Below are 8,183 nucleotides of genomic sequence, written 5' to 3' on the forward strand. Positions count from 1 at the left end.
GAGAGAGAGAGAGGGAGCGAGAGAGAGAGGGAGAGGGAGCAAGAGAGGGAGCGAGAGAGAGAGCGAGAGAGAGAGGGAGGGGAGCGAGCGAGAGGGAGAGAGAGAAAGGGACTTACTTATTATTACTATTATTGTTATTACTATTATTGTTATTTCTATTATTATTGTTGTTTATCATTCCAAATAGTAGTGATATGGGTAGTAATGGTAATGATAACAGTTTAGTGATGGTGGTGGTAGTAGTAGTAGTGGTATGGGTAGTAATGGTAATGATAACAGTTTAGTGATGGTGGTGGTAGTAGTAGTAGTGGTATGGGTAGTAATGGTAATGATAACAGTTTAGTGATGGTGGTGGTAGTAGTAGTAGTGGTATGGGTAGTAATGGTAATGATAACAGTTTAGTGATGGTGGTGGTAGTAGTAGTAGTGGTATGGGTAGTAATGGTAATGATAACAGTTTAGTGATGGTGGTGGTAGTAGTAGTGGTAGTAGTAGTAGTGGTATGGGTCGTAATGGTAATGATAACAGTTTAGTGATGGTGGTGGTAGTAGTGGTAATGATGATAGTAGTTGTAGTACTGATGTAATGGTGAAGATGACCGTTATTTAGTTATAAGTTAGTTATAGAATCATTTTCCATATTTAGATTTTTATATTTATTGCATTCTACTATTTTACTATTATTTTCCTACTATTTTATTGTTATTATTTTTAATTTTGTATTATTATTTACTGCCATGTTATATTATTATTTGTTATTGTTTAAAATTGTATTACAATGTATATTGTATACATTGTTGCTTTGGCAATATTAACACAATGTTTTTCATGCCAATAAAGCAGCTTGAATTTGAATTTGAATTTGAGAGGGGGAGAAGGAGTGAGAGAGCGAGAGAGACGGAGCGAGAGAGAGAGGGAGCGAGAGAGATAGGGAGCGAGAGAGAGAGATAGGGAGCGAGAGAGGGAGAAATAGGGAGTGAGAGAGGGAGCGAGAGACAGAGAGAGAGAGAGATGGAGCGAGAGAGATGGTAGAGAGAGAGATGGTAGAGAGAGATGGAGCAAAAGAGGGAACGAGAGAGGGGGGGAGCGAGAGAGAGAGGGAGCGAGAGGGAGAGGGAGCAAGAGAGAGAGCGAGAGAGGGAGAGCAAGAGAGGGGGGAGAGGGAGCGAGAAGCGAGAGTGAGCAAGGGAGAGAGAGCGAGATGGAGAGGGAGCGAGGAGAGGGAGCGAGAGAGGGAGGGGAGCGAGAGAGGGAGGGGAGCGAGAGAGGGGGAGGGAGAGGGAGAGAGAGGGAGAGGGAGTGAGGGAGAGAGCGAGAGAGAGAGGGAGCGAGAGAGAGAGAGGGAGTGAGAGAGAGAGCGAGAGAGAGATAGGGAGCGAGAGAGAGAGGGAGCGAGAGAGAGAGAGAGAGCGAGAGAGGAAGCGAGAGAGAGGGAGCAAGGGAGCGAGAGGGAGGGAGCAAGGGAGCGAGAGGGAGCGAGAGAGAGAGCGAGAGAGCGAGAGAGGAAGCGAGAGACAGAGATAGAGAGAGAGAGAGATGGAGTGAGAGAGAGAGATAGAGAGAGAGAGAGATGGAGTGAGAGAGAGAGATGGAGCGAGAGAGAGATGGAGTGAGAGAGATGGTAGAGAGAAAGATGGAGCGAGAGAGAGAGATGGAGCGAGAGAGAGAGATGGAGAGATTATTGTAAATATACAAAATAAGCTTTGGCAATATGTACATTGTTACGTCATGCCAATAAAGTGAATTGAATTGAATTGAGAGAGAGAGATGGAGTGAGAGAGAAAGCGATTGAGAGAGAGATGGTAGAGAGAGATAGAGAGAGATGGTAGAGAGATAGAGAGAGAGAGAGAGACAGAGATAGAGAGACGGAGAGAGAGATGGAGAGAGAGACAGAGATAGATAGACGGAGAGAGAGATGGAGAGAGAGACAGAGATAGATAGACGGAGAGAGAGAGAGAGAGAGAGACAGAGATAGAGAGAGAGAGAGAGAGAGATGGTAGAGCCAAAGACCTCTATTGAACAGGAGTTATAGAATTGGATCTGTCAGTGAGTGAACAGGGGACGTTGTGATAAAGATGTTTTGTAAATACTTCAGATGTCAGAGTAGACCTGCTGGTGCCTGACCTCCTAACCCCACAGGACAGAGGAAAGTGTACACTAGTGTTGCACGGTATACCCAAACTTCTGTACTTTTTTCGATACTAGAACATGAAAAACAGTTCGGTAATAGAATTTGTGTTACTTTCGGTACTTCTGTCAAATGTATCTCACGTCATCTATCAGCGCAGCCGATATCCCCTTATACACAAGCTAAGGTTAGGGTTATGCATAAGGTTAGCAGTGTGGTTAAGGTTAGGGTTGAGGGTTAGGTTTAAAATCAGATTTGAAGAAGATAAATTGTAGAAATAGGCGGGGTTTAGGACTTTGTGGCTGTGGTAACTAGTGACGACCCTACTTTGCACTTTGCAAAAGTGCAATTTTGAATTGGTTAGCCTAGGCTAATAACCCCCTTAAACATAGGCTCACCACTTTGCACTTTTCTGTTCTATTTTATATGACAGTTCTATTCTCTTTTTTTACTATAAAATAAGTGTCTTGACTGTGGCAAATAGCAGTCATTGCACAGCCATAGGCTTCTACAAGCAAGCGCCACTGCTGAGGTTACTGCCTTTTAGTAGATTGTGTTCCACAATATAATATAACCAGTTAATATTACGCTCTGAATTAATGACTCTTAAAATGGCACTTGTTTTTTTATTCACCGAATATATATGGGGCAATTTAGCAATTAGGATTCGTTATCTGTAATGGTTATGATAAATTAGGCATTGTTGCACACTGTTGGCATATGGATAAATCAGCACATGTTTTTTCCCCAGTGCGGGCCTTGAGTTAAAAAAAAAGCTGAATTTTTGGGGAGTCATTTCATTTATCATAACCATTACATACACGTACTCCAACAGTCAAAACATTTCAAATTACCACCCCTAACTCATAGCCAACTAAATTCTCTCCTCAAAACATTTTATAGGCTAGATTCCATATGTTTATCCTCAGCCTACACTAAATGTCTGCAAATGGAAATACTTGAATCCAGTTTTCTAGCTAAACACAGGAGACAACATGAAAACCAGCAGCCTAACTCTAATCCAGAGATAAGGACACTTGTCCCTAAACCTACAAGACAACTGTAAATAATTCACCTTGCCCACTTTCCTTTTTAACGAGGTGAAATCAATGCTTTAATCTGGTCCTACATTTCTCATTAGAAACGATATCGAGCTATTAAATTTGATTTCTCAAAACAGTTGGGGAGAGAAGCCCCAGTGAGATAATGAGAGTCTTCTACGGAGGGGAGAGAGGGATGTTTCCCTGGCCTTCTTAATACCAGGCCAAATTAATGACAATATCAGGCCAACACAATGAGTGTGGCTAGACATAACTCCTAAAAATATTCACAACCCATTTCTCTCTGGCACAATATAAAGAGGAAGCCAGAAAACTTCTCAGCAATCTAACGTCTGAAAAATGACTGTCTGAAATTGATCCTGCAACATTATAAATATTATTAGCACCGAAATGAATCTCTCACCTCACTACAATCCCTATTTTCATAACTACTTTGGTGATGAATGAGATTTTAACAAACTGAGCTATTGTTAAACAACTTTAAGTGGAACTAATTAATCAAGAGCATAATCAACCTGAGAGGAGAGAGAATATTTAGAGGAAAGGAAGACAAATGCATTAGGTTAGAGAATAATGAGGATTATGATGCAATGCTGGAAAAGCCTAGATAGACTTGGAAACAGAAGTCAATTGCACATCTCAGTACATACAGTACATATCCAGGAAAACTTTTCATGGAACTGACAAATGTAGAGGATTCTAGCCGGCCACTGTGGCTTAGTTAAAATCATTAAAAAAAAATGATCTGACCTCATAGTGTAAGACCTGATGACTGTCCAATTTCAGTAGTGGAGGAACAGTGACCTCCAGTGGTGGAGGAGAGACACTGTCAGGGATCGTTCCGAAATTACACTGGGAACTGAGTGCATTACTGCCGAGTGCCGAGACAACATGTAAAACTGGGTAGGCTATACAATAAACAGTCCTCAAGTGTTCCAGTCATTCCTTGTCTTTTTGATAGCCTACTTTGGGAAAGAAGTGGACATAAACTTAAAATGTCCAACAGGCTTTTGGGGCCAGAGATTCAGGAAGTCAGGATGTCCAAATCCCCTGCAGAAGAGGAACACAACCTCGACACCTGCAGAGTAATGGTGTCTAACGAAAGTGACCAAGACTCCACCACAACCAGCTAATACAGGGAGCTAGCTCAGAGATCACAGAGAGTGTGTGTGTGTGTGTGTGTGTGTGTGTGTGTGTGTGTGTGTGTGTGTGTGTGTGTGTGTGTGTGTGTGTGTGTGTGTGTGTGTGTGTGTGAGAGAGAGAGAGAGAGAGAGAGAGAGAGAATGTAAAATCACAGCAGTGGATCCGGGGGGTATTCATTATAAAGCCAGCATTGTCAGCTGGCCTGGCACACAACCCCAGGGTGTTGAATATTCATCTTTACTTGTTGTGTTTATGCAGACCCCCCACCCCCTGTCATCACACTGCACTCTAACAGGGACTGTCCCCAAAACACCCTGAAACCACCAGCCCAAACACACAGCAACAATCATACACACATACAGTCGTGGCCAAAAGTTTTGAGAATGACACAAGTATTAATTTTCACAAAGTCTGCTGCCTCAGTTTGTATGATGGCAATTTGCATATACTCCAGAATGTTATGAAGAGTGATCAGATGAATTGCAATTAATTGCAACGTCCCTCTTTGCAATGCAAATGAACTGAATCCCAAAAAAACATTTCCACTGAATTTCAGCCCTGTCACAACAGGACCAGCTGACATCATGTCAGTGATTCTCTCGTTAACACAGGTGTGAGTGATGAGGAGGACAAGGCTGGAGATCACGCTGTCATGCTGATTGAGTTCGAATAACAGACTGGAAGCTTCAAAAGGAGGGTGGTGCTTGGAATCATTGTTCTTCCTCTATCAACCATGGTTACCTGCAAGGAAACACGTGCCGTCATCATTGCACAAAAAGGGCTTCACAGGCAAGGATATTGCTGCCAGTAAGATTGCACCTAAATCAACCATTCATTGGATCATCAAGAACTTCAAGGAGAGCGGTTCAATTGTTGTGAAGAAGGCTTCAGGGCGCCCAAGAAAGTCCAGCAAACGCCAGGACCGTCTCCTAAAGTTGATTCAGCTGCGGGATCGGGGCACCACCAGTACAGAGCTTGCTCAGGAATGGCAGCAGGCAGGTGTGAGTGCATCTGCACGCACAGTGAAGCGAAGACTTCTGGAGGATGGCCTGATGTCAAGAAGGGCTGCAAAGATGCCACTTTTCTCTAGGAAAAACATCAGGGACAGACTGATATTCTGCAAAAGGTACAGGGATTGGACTGCTGAGGACTGGGGTGAAGTCATTTTCTCTGATGAATCCCCTTTCCGATTGTTTGGGGCATACGGAAAAAAAGCTTGTCCGGAGAAGACAAGGTGAGCGCTACCATCAGTCCTGTGTCATGCCAACAGTAAAGCATCCTGAGACCATTCATGTGTGGGGTTGCTTCTCAGCCAAGGGAGTGGGCTCACTCACAATTTTGCCGAAGAACACAGCCATGAATAAAGAATGGTACCAACACATCCTCCAAGAGCAACTTCTCCCAACCATCCAGGAACAGTTTTGTGACAAACAATGCCTTTTCCAGCATGATGGAGCACCATGCCATAAGGCAAAAGTGATAACTAAGTGGCTCGGGGAACAAAACATTGATATTTTGGTTCCATGGCCAGGAAACTCCCAAGACCTTAATCCCATTGAGAACTTGTGGTCAGTCCTCAAGAGGCGGGTGAACAAAGAAAAACCCACTTATTCTGACAAACTCCAAGCATTGATTATACAAGAATGAGCTGCCATTAGTCAGGATGTGGCCCAGAAGTTAATTGACAGCATGCCATGGTGGATTGCAGAGGTCTTGAAAAAGAAGGGTCAACACTGCAAATATTGACACTCTGCATCAACTTCATGTAATTGTCAATAAAAGCCTTTGACACTTATGAAATGCTTGTAGTTATACTTCAGTATTCCATCAGTTATACTCCAGTATTCCATCGGACAAAAATATCTAGACACTGAAGCAGCAAACTTTGTGGAAATTAATATTTGTGTCACTCTCAAAACTTTTGGCCATGACTATACATGTCATCCAAAATGCACACAGTGCTCTCCCTTAGCCTGTGCCTCTTTGCATGTTTTCAACAGATTTTGTTTTGAGTTTGGGATTTGCGTTTCATTTGAAACAGATGTACCACGATCCCAACAGCAAAAATAGCCCACCAACCCACACACAGTAAACACACATCCCAAATGAAGCTGTTACATATTACACGTCACGGAGACACTACTCAACGGTTCTCTAGTAGCCTTTGGGACCTTCCAGAACATTTCCCTGTCCCTTTCATGGGTTAAAGTTAAAACGTGAAGGCAATGTTTCCCCTACCACTACAGAAACAGGGCGTTGGTCTGCCAAGTTCTGCAGACCAACTGGTGTCAACTGAACACTGATGTCGCCTAAGTTCTGGGTAGGGAACTCACCATTTTGTTCTCCTGCATGTAGATTCTCTGCAGCTTGGGACATCCCTTGGCCAGAGACACCATCCCCTCATCAGTTATACTGTAGCACTGGCCCAGGTGGATATCCTTCAGCTTTGAACAGTGCTCTCCCAACTAGTGCCACGAGAGAGGGAGGGGAGGAAGAGAAAAAGAGGGAGAGTAACACTTGTTAGAAATACATTGCAAAACTTGGTTGATCGATTGAGTGGAGAGCGAGAGAGAGGAAGTAAGGGGGAGAAGGGAGGAGAGAGAGAGAACCTTTGAGTGCTTCGTCCGTCAGATTGTCCTGGTTGCCCACATGGACCTTGGCCAGCAGAGGGCAGTGTGAGCCCAGGGTGCTGAGAGACAGGTCACTCAGCTGTTTACAGTGTACCTCTGAAGGCTGGAGCAGTGGGTTGCCAAGGAACGTACACCTTGGTCCTGCACGCCACAACAGTCTGAGATGGTCAACTCCGTCACATTCTGCTTCCGAGATGCTATCTTCACCAGGAGGTCATCATTTACCTGAGGGTGAGAGAGAGAGAGATATTATGGCTCAAGGTAAGGTTTGATGAGAAAGTGGTCCTTATATTCAAATAATACACTTTTTATAAAATACATGAACATTACAAAAAGAAGAAAAGAGGTTTACAAACATTCTCTTGAAAATTAAATGTTACCTTAAAAAAAATTCTCAAATATTCTACTCACTCATTGTAGGCCACTGAGAACGACTTGCTTCCAGAACTGGAAGTCTAAGCAGAGGTCCCCGCCAGTACTTACAGACCAGCAAGGCACACAGACAGCGCTCCTTCACCGACAAGTGGGAGAACAGCTGAGAGGAACAGAACACACAATAACATTTACAGATTGTGCATCCACCCACATCCAACCCATTTCAATTGTGTTTTTAGACTAAAAGGATTTTGAAAGCATCTAATCAGGCCTCCAAAAAGAAACTGCACCCTAATGGTAACATCCTACTTTGAGCAGCATGGAGGAGGGAAGGCGGTGGACGCTGGATGTGTCAATCATGTCGCAGCCCCTTCCCTGGTAATCGTCACAGTCATGCTGTTACGCCCTGACCTGAGAGAGAGGGTTTGTTTCTCTATGTGGTTAGGTCAGGGTGTGGGGTGGGCATTATATGTTTTGAATTTCTTTGTGTTGGGCCGAGTATGGTTCCTAACCAGAGGCAGCTGTCTATCCTTGTCTCTGATTAGGAACCATACTTAGGCAGCCTGTCTTTCCTTTGGGTTTTGTGGGTAGTTGTTTTCTGTTTTGTTCCTTGTAACCTGACGGAACTGTTGACGGTCGTTTTGTTGTTTTGATTTAGTGTTTCATTAAAGTAATATATGAGCACTTTACACGCTGCGCCTTGGTCCCCTTTGTACGACCCGCATTACAGAACTACCCACCATGACTGGATCAAGCGGCGTGCCCAGGCAGAGATGGACACCTGGTCACACATGGAATGGATGGAGAGGAGAAACTGGACTTGGGGGCAAGTCATTGACAGATATCGG

At 43.9% G+C, this 8,183-nt stretch overlaps 1 pseudogene; it reads right to left on the reverse strand.

Moving 5' to 3' along the window:
* LOC115199658 (F-box/LRR-repeat protein 17-like) overlaps nt 1-7,771 on the reverse strand; it is a 523,509-nt pseudogene extending 515,738 nt beyond the window's left edge.
* Between the last annotated feature and the right edge of the window lie 412 nt (nt 7,772-8,183).

The sequence above is a fragment of the Salmo trutta genome, chromosome 9 (assembly GCF_901001165.1).
Source record: "Salmo trutta chromosome 9, fSalTru1.1, whole genome shotgun sequence".
Lineage (NCBI taxonomy): Eukaryota > Metazoa > Chordata > Actinopteri > Salmoniformes > Salmonidae > Salmo > Salmo trutta.